Source organism: Squalius cephalus (genome assembly GCF_949319135.1).
Source record: "Squalius cephalus genome assembly, chromosome: 16".
In the NCBI taxonomy this organism is placed as follows: Eukaryota; Metazoa; Chordata; class Actinopteri; order Cypriniformes; family Leuciscidae; genus Squalius; species Squalius cephalus.
In genome coordinates, this window is record NC_137137.1 from 5,670,938 (window position 1) to 5,687,183 (window position 16,246).

Consider the following 16,246-nt stretch of genomic DNA (forward strand, 5'->3'; position numbering starts at 1 on the left):
CTTGACCGAATGTACCTGTGTCTTGCTTAAATACAGACTCATCTGACGCAATAACAAATTGCATCTTACCAAATTGAAAAAATCTTACTGACCACAAACTTTTGAAAGGCAGTGTACATCAATAAAACAGATGTTGTGATTTCTCTCTGACAATATGCTCTGTAAACAGCTAAAAATTGTTTAGCCCATCAGAAACGTTCTCTGTCTGAAAATCATTTTGGAGAGAGGACGTATGGCTGAAGTTAACTAAATGGTTGACATTACTCTTATGACCCTAGGGTTTGAGGTTTCAACCACAGAAACAAAAGTTTGAGTAAAACACATCATGGGCCCTATTTTAAAGATCTGAAACGCAAGTATCAAACGCGAAACGCAAGTAACTTTGTGGGCGGATCTTGCAAATCTAAAATGGATTGGTCTGAAGTAGCTTCATTACTCATAGGTGTGGTTTGGGCGTAAAGTGAAATAAACCAATCAGAGCAACATCTCACATTCCCTTTAAGAGCAGGCGCGCTTGTTCCATGGTGGATTGCTATTATAACGGTGGATTTGCCAGGCGCACGCCAGGAGCGTTCACAGCCGAGGAGACCGACGTTCTCGTCAGGGCCGTAAAAGACAGAAAAGTGACATTGTATGGGGATGGGAGGAACCCAACCAAATCAGCTTCGGTTAAACAGATGTATAATAATTTGGGTAAATGTGTAAGCTAGATTTATGCCTATTTTTCACATCTTCATGGACACCACAATGATTTCCCTCTCCCTCATGTGGACTATTTTTCCTTGCAATTATGTATGGTTTGCAAAAATGGCAACTGCTGCGTCTGTGTGTAGATGAGAGAAGCAAAGTGTATGCGCGTTGTGCACACGCTACATTATGGCCAAGCATGCGCCCTTAAAATAACATCTGAACGCGCCACTGACTTTAGACTAGGTTTTTCCTGGTCTGTGGCGGAAATGTTTTCTGGAACTGCAAAATAGCACCAGGGAACGTTTGCGCCGGAACACGCCTCCTCTTTTTGCTGAACCGCCCCTGGGAGCGCAAGTTCATTCCCTAATTTACAGACGTGCGTCTGTAGAGGGAAAAGTCCGCTGTGCGTCGGGTGCAAAATAGGAACGTTGTACAAAGTCAATTGCTCTGGGTGCAAGATAGGGCCCCATATCAGTTTCAATATAAAACAACCTACCCATCTCCACCCCTTAGATCTGGATCCAACTCCGCCCCCTGGATCTTGTGTACTGCAGTGAGGTGCTACTGAAATATACCCTGGTATTCAAGCAAATTTAGTATTGATGTCTTGGTTAAAAACATTTATCCAAAGTGATGTGAAAATAAATGTAAATATCAAAATTTTAAGAAACTTGTAAGGGAAAGGGAAATTTAGAACAAGCATTCGAACCCAATGTGAAAACATTTTTGCATGTAGAAAACAAGAAAAACAACATGAAGTTAAAGACTCAACAAATTTATCAAATTCAACGAACTGAAAACATTAGCAAAAAACAATAAGAGCTCAGCGTGTTAGTCTGATATTCTGACAGAATATGTACTGCAGTGCTCAAGGCGAGCAGCATGTGTTCGGTGTTTAACGCTCGAGATCTAAAGATTTAACACTAAAATAGAGAAACTACACTGCCTGACTCATTCAAAACAACAGAGCCAACCATAAAAAGCACATCTAGCCACGATGACAGAAAACAGCCTGTTTTGATTTTCACTCGCACCTCAACACAAGCTGCACGATTTGAATTAATACAATAAAATGAAACCGTGCCGCCCCGTTCACAAAATAAATGCAGGAATGAATAATAAAATGAAGTCTGAGGAAAGGAAAACAGCCCTTCTTACAGGAGCTATAATAATAAGTGGGCTTGAGCGCAGCAGAGTTGAGTTTTCACCGCTTTCCACCGTCGCTGTCCTGCCAAAACCTCTTATCTGCCCAAAACAGCCCCTTCGCTCTGGCAAAGCTTTAGCAGTTCAAATCAGGGCTAATGTCTTCCTTTTTGTATGCGAGTCCGATCACATCGCACGGATGAAGTGATTATGGAAATGTCGGGGAGGTGCTGGAAACAGCTTTTGGGGGAGATGTGAAGAGAGCTGACATTGAGTCGCCAGCGTGGAGAGAGGAGAGCAGGGCCATTGTGTCGTCGAGTTAGGATGATAAAGGACGTTTTGTGTGTGTGGACTGTTTTCATATTGAGGGAGACATACTATTGCGATTCCCTATTGTGAGGCGAGACAGGAGAAAGGAACTGGATCTTTCTCTGCCCATTTATTGATCAGGTCCATTCAAAGCCTTGTGTCCATCAAACAGTGTGCCTGTATGTTTCCTTTTTGCAATGTACAATCAATGCACTTATGTAGCTAAGCATGTGATTGACATTTGTAAATGGCAGTTTAGCAATACAAACAAATATATTGAGTCATTTAATTAACCAGCATGATTGTCTAACCACTCAACCTTGTGCATTTACATTAAAGGGATAGTTCACTCAAAAATAAAAATTCTGTCATCATTTACTCACCCTCAAGTTGTTCCAAACCTGTATGAATCTCTTTCCTTTGCAGAACACAAAAGAAGATATTTTGAAGAAAGACCCCATAGACTTCCATAGGTTTTTTTTTTTTTCATTCTATGGAAGTCAAAGGGGCCCATCAACTGTATGTAAATGAGGAACTATCCCTTTAAGCAGATGTTTTTATCCTATGCATCATAAAAGTAGTCCATACAACTCGTGCTCTAATATTCCAAGTCTTCTAAAGTCAACCAATATCTTTCTTGAAGTCTAAGCTGCCTGGAATTAAATGATAATCTATTTAAAAGTCACAGTACCAATCCTGCTTGGCAAAAATAACTTCTTCAGCCCATTTGAATGTACGCAAACACAATATTTCATATAGTCAAGATTTGAGGGAAAAATCAAAAGACTGAAACCTATCATCTTCGTAGAAGTTTAAATGTACCACATACGGACCACTTTTATGGTGCTTTTTTGTCATTTTTGGAGCAGATGTGGTCACCATGAACTGTCAATGTATGGAAAAGAGCTGTGAGAAGGTTCTGGATAATTCTCCTTTTGTGTTCCACGGTAAAATATAACAGCATATAAGCTTGTTACAGGTTTGTTTGTTTTTTTTCCAGAATTTAAATTTTTGGGTGGACTATTCCTTGAAGTGAGTTGATAAACACATCGAATGGACTTTGGAATAATTGAACAGGATAGGTCTTGCTAAAATCACATTTCTGTTTCTAACATATTTGATATGCTAAGACAATGCGTTTCTGATTTTGACCATCAGGGCTACCTTCAAAGCAGATGTGATAGATAACACTGACGAAACACACTGAGATGCAGTTTGAAATGAGCTTTTCATGAATAATCAGCATCATTATTTCACATTTCGCAGTAAGATATTCAAACTGAAAATGATGATAAATTTGCCCGATGTTATCCTAATTGCTTGAGGTTTTGGGGGAATGGCTTTCAAAATGAAGGATTAGGGAAATGCAATTTCAGAAAGCTCACCAGTGTGACACATGATGTAGGAGGGATGCGGAGATAAATGAGTCACATGGGTGACGTGGAACGACAGCACAATGCCGCTGGTCTAGTTCGGAGTCTTGGTTTATTCACAATATGACCCGTATTTAATCCTAGTGCAAAAGGTCAGTGCTGAGCATATGTTTGTAATACAACCAGAGGGTGCAATGGTTTGGGTCATACAATATATGAATATGCTGTTGTGCTGCTACTTTTTTTTTTTAAGGTATATTACTAATTTGATTTGCTTAAAAGGGCTGGGGCCATATTTTAAATCTTCTGAAGCTTTGTGTGAGCTACAGACTGAAATTGAAGTAATACTCTACTGCAGCTATATGTTATTTACACTACTGTTCAAAAGCTTGGGGTCAGTAAGATTTTTATTCAGCAAGGATGCATTAAATGAATCAAAAGTGACTGTAAAGTCATTTATAATGTTACAAACTATTTCTATTTCAAATAAATGCTGTTATTTTGAACTTTCTATTCATCAAGGAATCCTGAAAAAAATGTAGCACTGTTTCCACATAAATATTAAGCAACGCAAGTGTTGTCAATAACAATAAGAAATGTTTCTTGAGCATCAAATCAGCATATTAGGCTGATTACTGAAGGATCATGGGACACTGAAGACTGGAGTAAAAATTCAGCTTTGCATCACAGGAATGAATTAAATATTAAGATATATTAAAACAGTTATTTTAAATTGCAATAATACTAAACAATATTACTGTTTTTTTTTTTTATCTAATTAGCAACTTTTTTCAAAAACATTAAAATCTTATCAACCCCTAAATTTTAAGAGGTAGGCTAATATAAGCATAATAAAATTTAAATTTGTTCCTTGACAAAAAGCAGTTGTATGGTTCAGAAGATTTGTATTATAGTGCACGAGTCATGTGGTCTACTTTTATGCTGTTTTTTTCCCCTCTTTACAAGCTTGACCACATTCATCCTTGTTCACTTTCATTACACAGAAAAGAGCAGCATGAACATTCTCCTTAACATCTCCTTTTGTTTAATGTAAAGAAAGTCACACAGGATTGTAACAACAGCGTGATTTTCATTTCTCCTAAATAACATATCTCGAAAATGTATTGATGTTCACATCTGAAGAAAATATATCATTTTTTCCCTCTTTCCCCACAGAGGACTAACATAAAATACAAATCTCTACTAAAGATTATTTGCATTAAAGATCTTCTTAGAGCAAAAACTTTTGCAAAATTAATCCACGCCAAAGACTTTACAAATCAATGAGCTCTGGACGCATGAGCATTAGAGTTATATAATGAAAAACTGACAATGATTGACGTGTTTCGTCATAGCCCAGTATAAGCCAGCTGAGATCAAACAGGAGGATTGTGCCTGTCAAAGCACATTTCAGTCGTTAGGTTATTAATCATGCAAAATTTTCCAATCACAAAAGACGTTCAGTAGACAGTGCCGTCTTCCTCTCTCTCCGACAAATCCAGAGAGTATTAATGCTTTTAAAGGAACAAAAAATGGATTGTGCTCTCAAATCAATGTTCAAGTGACAAATGAAACCCCAGAAAATATGAAAAGAGGAATGGGAAAAGAAAGCGGAGAGGGGAGCGAGTGAAAAACTGGAGCTGGGAAGAACTGTGAAACCGTGACCTATTCAAAGGGATAATTTGCAAAGATCTGTCATGTCTTGATGGAAAAGCTAAGCACATTAATTTAAGATGCCCCTATTTTTTTCTTGCTATGGTTTAAGGAGAGAGAGAGAGGGTGAGACGCAGAGTAGGGGATTTGCCATAGTCAGGGATTACGTGCGAGAGCCTTTGATGGTTTCAATTATTACCCAGAGTTTGCACACTCAGAGGAGGACGACATCAAAGGCGGGTGTGGGCGATTAGCACACTCCGAACTTCGAAGCGGATGGGCGCTAATCTTTAAGGTGACACCAAACATATTGTTGGAACTCCGATCCAGATTCAGATGTGTCAGGACGCCGCTACTAGGTTAATTAGACCTGCGACCTTTGGTGGTGACGGCTGGCACCCTGAAGTGGTCTCGACAGACACACCTTGATCCAATGAGCTCCGGGTCCCTCACATGGCTGAGACTCTTATGTAAACACGGATGAGCCGCTGCTAGAAACGTAAGGGGATTTTGCACACACAAAGGCAGGTAGTGTAAGAGAAGGTGCTGGCCAATAGAAAACGATGGAAATTAGCATGAAACCGCTGCCTGGATTTTTCTGATTCGTCACGTAATGATGACGCTTGTCCTGACTGACGTCAAGCATAACAATTTAAATGGCCACATATGAACAGAGCTTCTTCAATGTCTCGTTCTACAACATAAATTACACATACTCAAATATTAAATGTAAATTATGAAACTTCTGTTGCTACATACTGTATTGGTTGTTTGATTCATTAAAGGGGGGGTACCATGGTGTTTCATGTATTCAGAGTTGTTTACAGTGTTAAAGAGATGGATTCTCATGTTAAACATGGGCAAAGTTTTAAAAAAATATTTTGGACGAATAACGGAGAATTTCTGTGCTGAAAATCTTACTTCCGGGTTGGTACAAGTTTCGGCTGGGTTTTTTTTTATCGTGGATCTAATGACGTAGATAAGAGTGGAACTCCTTATATGAGCATTTCTCTCGGAAAAGCGCGCCCGCGCGCACGTCGACCAGAGGAGAACGAGACCGCGCACATCAACAGGAAATCATCGGCAGCGCTGCATAGGATTTGTTCAAGAATGTCTCCAAAAAAGTGTGTTTTTGGATGTGAGGGAAAGCTTACCGTGTCCAGCTTTCCAAAGAACCCAGTGTTACAGGAACAGTGGATGCCGTTTGTTTTTCCGGGGCAGCAACGGAGTGTAGGAAGTGCGGTTATGTGTTCTGGTCGTTTCAGTGACGAATGTTTTATTAACAAGGCTCAGGTCGACGCTGGATTTGCAAATCGTTTGCTATTAAAACGTGGAGTGGTCCCAGTGATAAAAGACCCCATTCATGTAAGTACAACTGGATCAGATTTCTGTCTTTTGCTGGAAATCAAGCACTACCGCTTGACTCTATAGCTCCGCCTCCAGGACCTCGGCTTTTTCCGGAGAGTATCGGAAAGCTGTATTTTTCTTTTATAAATTTAATAAAACTAAACACTTTTTTGAGATATTAAGGATGCACTACTACTTTATAGGTACTCAAGATTAACATGAGATTAGGTGAAACTGTGCATGTTATGTACCCTTTAAGCACACACAACTCACATCCTTGTGGTAACTGTAGTCCTTATTTAGAAACTTGTTAGCAACTGTTACAAAATACATGCTTGAAGGGTGATTGAGTGTAATTTATTTTGTAGAGCTAAATGAAACAAAAACAAAAAACATTTCTGAAGGAAATTGAAATCTTAAAACCGCCAATTGTTTTCTGTACTGTGAGTCATAGAAATAGGACAAAGCACACACACACACACACACACACACACACACACACACACACACACACACACATATATATGGAATAAATATTTTTGTCATCAATTGCTCACCCTCATGTCATTCCAAACCTATTATTTTCTTTCTTCAATGAAATGTAAGATGTTAGGCCAAGGGTCCAAGCTTCTGTTTTCCATATGAAATGTGATGGTGATTCATGCTGCCAAAGTCTAACAAAAGACAACAACAAAAAAACACAATTTGAAGTATTATAAATTAAGTCCATACAGGTTACAGGCATGAGCTCATAAGATATAGGTTACAAAAGTGGGGTTTCACAGCAATGCCAACACAGAATGCCATTTTTGGATTCCCCAAAAAACATTTTCTTCTTTTTTGTGAAGAATATTTTAACAATCTAACATTTTTCCACTATAAAGAAACTTTTGTGGAATTGAATTGCAATGTGGTGAGGTCGTGTGGCAACAACGTTCTATTGTTTGGATTTAAAATGGTTTTCATTGTGTGTGGGGTTTTAGGTTAAAGTAGTTCCAGGCAGGTCTTGACCGCATTACATGTCCATATCACTTCGCCAAATGATTTCAGTTATTTCAAAGGTCCTTCCTTACAGCCTACAACACAATAAAACCCAAACCCAAACAACACTGACCAAGCAAATAAATATAGTAAACAATAGAATAAAAGCGAAAAATTATTTCCATGTTTTTCTGTCACACAAAATTAAGTTTTTGTACGAAAAGCAATATACCCGTTACACCCGTTCTCTCCATTTAAACACACACACATTATATACAGCAGCACGGACACACTCGCACAGAAACATGTCGGTGTCAGCGCTGCTCTGACGATGTTAAATGTATCGATAAAATAGTTTAGCAACTTAAAAGCTACATGACATTTCTCACTAGCGAGGTAATGACGGCTCTTGGAGCAGATAAACTTACAGTTTCGCTATTAGTAGAGACGCTGCTGCCGAACACTGTTGAGACTCGGGTAATTCATTCTCTCTCTCTCTCTCTCTCTCTCTCTCTCTCTCTGTTCGGTAAGTTTAATGTTTTTAATTCCAGTGGTTTTAATAATCATTACGTCACATCTGTACACATAAAGAAGAGGCTTGTTCGAGATGCATCGGGGCTGCACAGATTGATCGGCGCATGACATCAAAGTACCGCGAGAGCAACTGGAGAGCAAACGATTCCTTATGCTTTTGAATCACTCTCGCGGTGCTTTGATGTCATACGCCGATCAGTCTGTGCAGCTCCGATGCATCTCGAACAAGCGGCAACATTCTGATCTGAAAAATGAAGCCTACCCGGAAGTGCGAAAAACTGCAATACATCGAAAATCCGCTAGGGGCAGGTCCCAAAAGGGAGCAAATCTCCATAGCCCCCATGTTAATATGTCCGTTTTCACAGCATAAATTCATGTTTTTACAAGTTGGTCCCATGGACTTTTATTGTATTTTTCGATAGGTTCCGAGTGCCTGACAACTGTGAGGGGGGTGAATTTTTTTCTAACTTGTTAGTTTAGATCGTATTTAGATATAAAATATATGACAATAAGGGCGTGGTTAACTTTGAGTGACAGCTTGATTGACAGCTGACAAGGCAGCGCCACGGAGAATGACAACAAGAAGCGCCATGTTTTAATACAGTTGACATATAATACTACTGTTTATGTATCATGAAATGTAGTTTTAAGAGTTTTTCAGGCGAGAATGTAGTTGTTTAAAGCTCAAATCTGTGGTTTATTTAAAGATTTATGAAAATTTTATCCAGTTGATCCAGCGATGACCGGGCGCTCGGCGTTCATGTACCCCGCCTGGAACAGTCTTTCATCGGCTTGACGTTATGAGGTTTGCCGCCAATGCCGCGGACTCTGGCGTCTCTTTAGTGGTTAAACATGAGATATTGTGTATATCTATCGTCTTGTGTATATCTAATGGGCGATTTTTGGTCTCGTGAATCTACATTTTTTTCCCTGGGCAATCGTTTTGGCTGAGGGGAAGTTTCATAACTTTATAAGCTATTTAACTTTACCGATGTATGGTTAGACTAGACAGAGCGCTGACTTTGTATGTTTGACTGAATTGTTTGCTTTATTTGTATAGCTTCTTATACCTTTTACGTATACTTTTATAATGGCTAATATTGATAAAACTGAAATTTAATTAAAAGAGACTGGGTTGAGTTTTGTCATTTTAAATTTTAATACAACGAAGATGTAATGTTGTTTACTGCAAAATCTGTTGTTTAGTACAAATGCACATATTGCCTGGACCATAAAATGTGTAATATTTTTATATTATATTTAAAATGAAAAGAGGCAGGTTTGTGTTTTATATTTTGTTTTTTCATAAATAGGCAAACGTTATGTGCAGTTGAATATAATCAATATGCGTTGCCTGAACCACATTTGTGTGGCTATAATGTTTAAGATTTCTTTAAATGAAAACGAAAAGAGTTCGTATGGTGTTTTATAACATATTTCGTTGCCTAAAATATACACAGAGATAACCGAAGTAGCAGAGCGAGCTGAGTGACGCGCGCTGCGTTAGAAGGTGGGCGGGGTTAGGATTTCCCAAGATTTTCCAAGATGGCGCCGCCCATACCCCCCATAAACGGCTTCAAACCCGTTCTTCAGAAAGTCTATGGGTGACGTCACAGACGCTTTGTCCATATTTTTTACAGTCTATGATCTCGAACAAGCCTAGCGTGTCTCGGCTAGTATAGGCTATATTGCGTGTGAGGATGTTAGAGGTGGAGTCGAGATTGCCTTTTCTCACAGCACTTGATATAATTAAACTTATAAATTTGATGGCGGATCCAGAAAGGTTCAAACAACAGTCACCAGTGACAACTGGAGATTCACCCGTTGCAAAATGCAAAAGACTTCGGACTTCGGAGTGGCTACAGAAAAAAAGAGACTGCAACCGGGCCCATGCGAAAACAAGGATAATATCGGATGGGCATTAAATGTCACACAATGCTGATGTTGTTAACATTAACAATTTAAGAACAAAGTATAATTTGCACGGTTTGACGTGATATGATAAGCGATCGTTAGATTTACTTTTTTCCCCTTAGCTGGTCAGAACAAAAGTGGATGTTACTCACTTGTACAGATTACATTTACATTTTAACATTTTCTGTGATTCCGAATGACAGTATCCACACCTGTGACTGACAGCCGCACATTCTCCTCAAAACATTGGATTCATCTGCGCTGTCTCGTGCCAAGGCAAAACCCACGTAAAGTTGATAATGCCGCGAATAACTTTCGAACAGAGATGGCGACAAAGAGGAAAAACTACGGAATGCAGCTTTAAATTCAAAATTGCTTTATTGGCATGACTGTAAATAATACAACATTGCCAAAGCTTGGAATACATAAAATAATAATAATTAAAAAAAACATAAAAATAATAGAATAATAAAATATTATAACACAACTTAAACAAACAGTGTAACAAATCTCTCTCTCTCTCTCTCTCTCTCTCTCTCTCTCTCTCTCTCTCTCTCTCTCTCTCTCTCTAATAACTGCATTGCTCTGCTGTCAATAGCTCAAGCCTCCATTACTAGCTCTATAATGACGTTTTGGAATTAGCAATGGAGGCGCGTGGGATGGGATGCCTAAGAAATTAGTCCTACCTACACACAAGAGCGTTTTAAATGGAAAAACCCTGACAAATTTCTTGAAATACAACATCTGAACAATGTCTTATTAATCTAACCAATGTCTAAAGTATCCTAGTGTTCCTTTCCGAACACAGCCATAATAAGCACTCATTAATCAGATTCTTTTAAACTTACAGTACATTTACAACTGGGACAACCCCCCTGGAGTAACCTGACCTTAAGTGCCTTGCACAACAGTGAAAGCTCATGGGTGTTGCAGGGTTTTAATTACTACACCACACCAGTCCAAAAAGCACCGCTATCAAAGCTTCTGAAATTGCAATAACACCAATTAAGCCATTTATAAAGTGGCTTAAAAATGATAGCCAACCACAAGCAGCCAGCAGGAAATATCACTGCGTCTCCAACTCCAAACACAGCAAGTACAACTCAATTCATCAAACGGGAAGACATTTGGTGGATAGGCCAATTATACCCTTACCCTCTGATAAATGGTTTTATTTTCCTGCGTCATTTAAAAACTTTGTGTGCTAATGTTTTATACCGTCCTATGGTTATATTCTGCCCTTTTCCTTATTACGCTGAAGGCCATACGAGGGACTGGACACTTACTGGAAGGTACATTAACTAAGTGCGTAGAGATAATGATTTTTTCCTTCTACCCTACAAGAAGACATTAATTGATAAATGAGAGCTATCTCCTTAGCAATTTTATGCTTTCAGCACTGAGCTTATTGGAGCACAAATATACTCCATGATATTTATCATTTAGTATTAAAACGACAAAATAATTAATCACTGGACCTCATTACAGAAATGGGAAAACATGAAACAGTAGGATGAAAACCTGATGACCATGTTTGCTATACGGTCGAAAAATTTAAAAAAACTTCATTGGAGAAAACATACAGTGGTCTTTATTCAAAAAGTTGTTTGCAAAACCATTTTTAATGTAAATTGTTGCATTAAATTCACTGACAATTTACATAAAAATGGATTTATGAGCATTACACAGAAATTCTGCTCATGTTTTCTGAATAACTTTCAATATGACCTGCAGCAAAGAACAAAACAGAGCACTTTTGCCAAGGTTTTACACCCTAGTAGCCATATCCACACAGTAAGACTTTAGCCAGAGTACAGTCATGGTCAGAATTATTGGCACCCTTGGTAAATATGAACAAAGAAGCCTGCTGCATTGTTAATCCTTTTAATCTTTTATAATAATAATAATAAAAATCCAAACAATTTAACATTTTGTAGAAGAATTGAAACTGGGGGAATCTCTTTATGAAATAAATGTTTCTCTCCAGTTGGCCACAATTATTGGAACCCTTTTATTCAATACTTTTTGCAGCTTCCTTTTACCAAGATAACAGCTCTGACTCTTCTCCTAGTGCCTGATGAGTTTGGACAATACCCGACAAGAGATCAGAGACCATTGCTCCATAAAGAATCTCTCCAGATCCTTCAAATTCCCAGGTCCATGTTGGCGCTTCTTCTCTTCAGTTCACCCCACTCATTTTCTATAGGGTTCAGGTCAGGGGACTGGGATAGCTTCAATGAAAGGTTAGATTTCATTTTGAGAGATCAAAAGGATAAGAAATGCAGATTTATTTTCACAGCCATCTTTGATCATATTTACATAGGGTCCCAATAATTCTGCCCATAACTGGTGAAGCCATATTTCATTGGACAACAACAACAACAATAAAGGATCCAAGTGACAAAAGTTTCTTCAATGTTGGTTTTAATCAGTCTGTCAATCAAACTCTAAAAATATGCAAAGGGCAGTTTGAAAATTTACAAAAATAGTTTTGGAGGGCTGAAATAATTGAACAAAACAGTAGCTTCTTCTCTACTGAAACTTTAGAACGTTACTATGACTTGTGATAAACACGACACCCTGAACAGAATAGATCTCAATTATCCATAATTAATGATTGAAAATGTATTAGCGATTTTGGTTTTCGGCTAACTTTAATTTTAGTTTCGGTGAATCTGTAAAAAAAAAAAATTTCTATGCATCACTTACCACAACAGTACACTGTACTCACAGTAATCATACTAGCCTGAAAAACTTCAGACTCTGCAAAAGTCTGCATGAACTATCTTTAAATTCAAGCCCAGTTTGCTGGATCGTAGAGGCATTCACACTGATTTCAAGGTACAACCTTCATTTATTTTGTGGCTGTGGGTCAATGGATCTGCGGGGACGGTCGGGGTCCTTCAACAGCACCTGTAGTTGTGTTGATACTTAGCTTAAGGACCACGCAGGGGAGAGATTTGGCAATGGCTTCTTTCAGGCTGTGGTTCATTGACTCCACCATGGCAGAACTTGGAGGGCGATAAGAGTGTCAGAGTCCTGCAGGACCCCCGGCTGCTCTCTCAACTGCATCCAGTGTTAAAGAAACACTTGCGCTCGCTTACTAATGCCAGGATTTAGAGGTCAAGTAACCATCACTGTTTAAAGCTAAGCTGTTGTTCTTAATATCTGAAAATAACATGCATGCAAGGTCGGTTCAAATAAATACGTAACCCAAGTGATAATGCATTTGCTTTCTAAAGACGGAACATTTGCTTGTCTGTTGCAATAGTCATTGAGTCAGGGATGTATAGAGACTATTTGAAAAGTCTGAGCGCAGAAGTGTAAAGAGTACCTGAACACCATACTTGAGAAAAAGTGGAAATACCTTACAGTGAAAATGACTCCATTACAAGTCACCAATTCCAATAAGACTTGTGTAAAAGTCTTAGAGTATCTGATTTTGACATACTGCATGTAGGCTCAGAGATGCACTAGTCCTCAACACCTAAGAGACATGCCAGTGAAAAACAAGAAACAGTTGATTTGTGAGGAGAGGAATCACATTCTAAAATCAAGATGAAACTGAACACCTCAAAATTGCAATTGACACAACAGCCTCTTAAATGTCTACAAACAAAATCTTTCTTTAATTGAATGGATAAATAAAATAATCTAAAGTCAACGCCTACTTACACTTATACTGGTTTGGGCCTCATCAGCTGCATGTCCTCATCTCATATTTGAAACACTTGCTGTTAACAACTACAGTAGTCAACATTTGAAGTGGATCAAAACCTTTCATCAAAGTTATACATGAATTTTGAACAATACCCATTCTTGTCTTAGGACAACTTTGATGAAATTTTTTGATCCACTTCAAATGCTGACTGACTAACTGTACATGCTAATGCACATGCATTAATGCAAAGTAGCCTTGTTGACAAGTTTAGGTGAGTAAGGGCAAAACGCACAAGATTATAGTACCTTCAATACCCTGTGGATGGCGATATCACTTCTTTTGTAGCAGAAATTAACAGCTGCAGAAAATGTTTGGTGCCATGCAGAATGTGTCTATTAGAGTAAAGAGTAAGCTTATACATATACTCTTTTTTTAAAAAAAGCTTATGCATATAAAAAGATACTTAAGTACAGTAACTAATTACATTTACAAATACTTTACACCACTGTCTGAGGGACAAGGGACACTGTCAGGGCTTGGTTTGTTCTTGAGAGCCTTAATTTACAAGTTTAGGTATTGGGTAGGATTAAGGCATGTAGAATATGGCAATGAAGAATAAAGCATCAATATGTGCTTTATAAGTACGAATAAACAGCCAATATCCTAGTAATATGCATGCTAATACGCAACTAGTTCATAGTGAGAATTGGACCCTAAACAAATATCCATACCAAAAATATCCAGCGAACTACACAGTCAAAGTGTAAAGTTGTCAGTTTTGAAAATTACGTGATGTAATACCTTTATTCAGCATGTAGCGCACCACTATAAAGAATGTCCCTCACAGCCTCGTTTTCATATGGTTTCTGACCTGTAAAGGTCTGTTACACCAAGGACGATAACTGCTGTAGAACTATAACATTTTAATAATCTTTCTAATCTATGAATAGCAAAGCTATAATGTTAACGACAAAGGAACGATAACTTCGGAATCACTTTCAGAATGATTTTTACCAGCTGATGAACAATAAAAACTTTATAGTTATTGTCCTTGTTGTGAACAGATTTTTAGCAGTGGCACTAGCAATGCCAAGGTCATGTGTTCCTAAATACAATAGTTGCTCCATAAAATCGTTTGCCAAAATTCATGCATGTAAAAACACAGTGGACAAACAGAACTTAATTAATGTTATACACAGCATGTCAATGATGAAGACCATTTTTATGATTGCTACACCCCTGCCTTTGACAAAGTGTTTGCATATTCAGTTGCCCTTGCAACTGGAAAAGGTTCATTGACTGTCTGGTGTGTGTGTGAGCAGCAGAACGCTTCCCTGCATGACCTGAATCGAAATATTTCACGGAGACATTCGTGGCACTCACACAAAATGTCACTCGCTTTCATTTCCCCTTTCTGCAATTTACAATAATTGTTTATGAGCTCATTTTATGAATTAGGCAGGAATGCCTTTGATGCCGGGCAGAATGCGCTGCTCTTATTAAGATTGAGCGAGAATACCTGTGACAAGCGACTTTTTAAAAAACAATTACCTAATTGGATGCAACCGTCCTACTAATTGTAATATGAGTAGGCAAATCTGTCATCAGACATGATTCGCTGGCTGGACACCATTTTGGGGCATCTGTTCTCCTGTTATTGTTGATAAACAGTGTTGGGGATGTTGCTTTAAAAAAAATAAAGGCTTGTTCACATTGACAGAGATTTAAAGTGATTTGCAGTGTGGTCATAAAGAGATGGACATGGTCAGCAACAATACTCAGGTCGGCTGTGGCGTTTAAATAATGCTCAATTGGTACTAAGGGGCCCAAAGTGTGCCGAGAAAATATCTCCACACCATTTCACCAGCAGAATCCTGAACTGTTAATGAAAGGCAGGATGAATCCATGATTTCCATGTTGTTTACGCCAAATTCTGACCCAACCATCTGAATGTCGCAGCAGAAATCGAGACACATCAGTCCAGGCAACGTTTTTCCAATCTTCTATTGTGCCATTTTGGTGAGCCTGTGTGAATTGTAGCCTCAGTTTCTGTTCTTGTCTGACAGGAGAGTCACCGGTGTGTCTTCTGCTGCTGTAGCTCTTCTGCTTCAAGGTTTGATGTGTTGTTGCGTTCAGAGATGCTCTTCTGCAGACCTTGGTGGTAATAAGAGGTTATTTGAGTTACTGTTGCTTTTCTATCAGCTCGACCCAGTCTGGCCATTCTCCTCTGACCTCTGGCATCAATAGGTCATTTTCTCCCACAGAACTGCCACTCACGGGATATTTTCTCTGTAAACCCTAGTGATGGCTGTGCATGAAAATCCTAGTAGATCAGCAGTTTCTGAAATACTCAGACCAGCCCGTCTGGCACCAACAACCATGCTGCTTTCAAAGTCACTTAAATCACCTTTCTTTGCCATTCTGATGCTCAGTTTGAACTTCAGAAGATTGCCTTGACAATGTCAACATTCCTAAATACATTGAGTTGCTGCCGTGTGATTGGGTGATTGGATATTTGCGGTAACAAGCAGTTGAACAGGTGTACCTAATAAAGTGGCCAGTGAATGTATATATTAGTGCTGTCAATCGATTTAAAAAATCAACTTATTAATATCACATTTTTCTGTAATTAATTGTGATT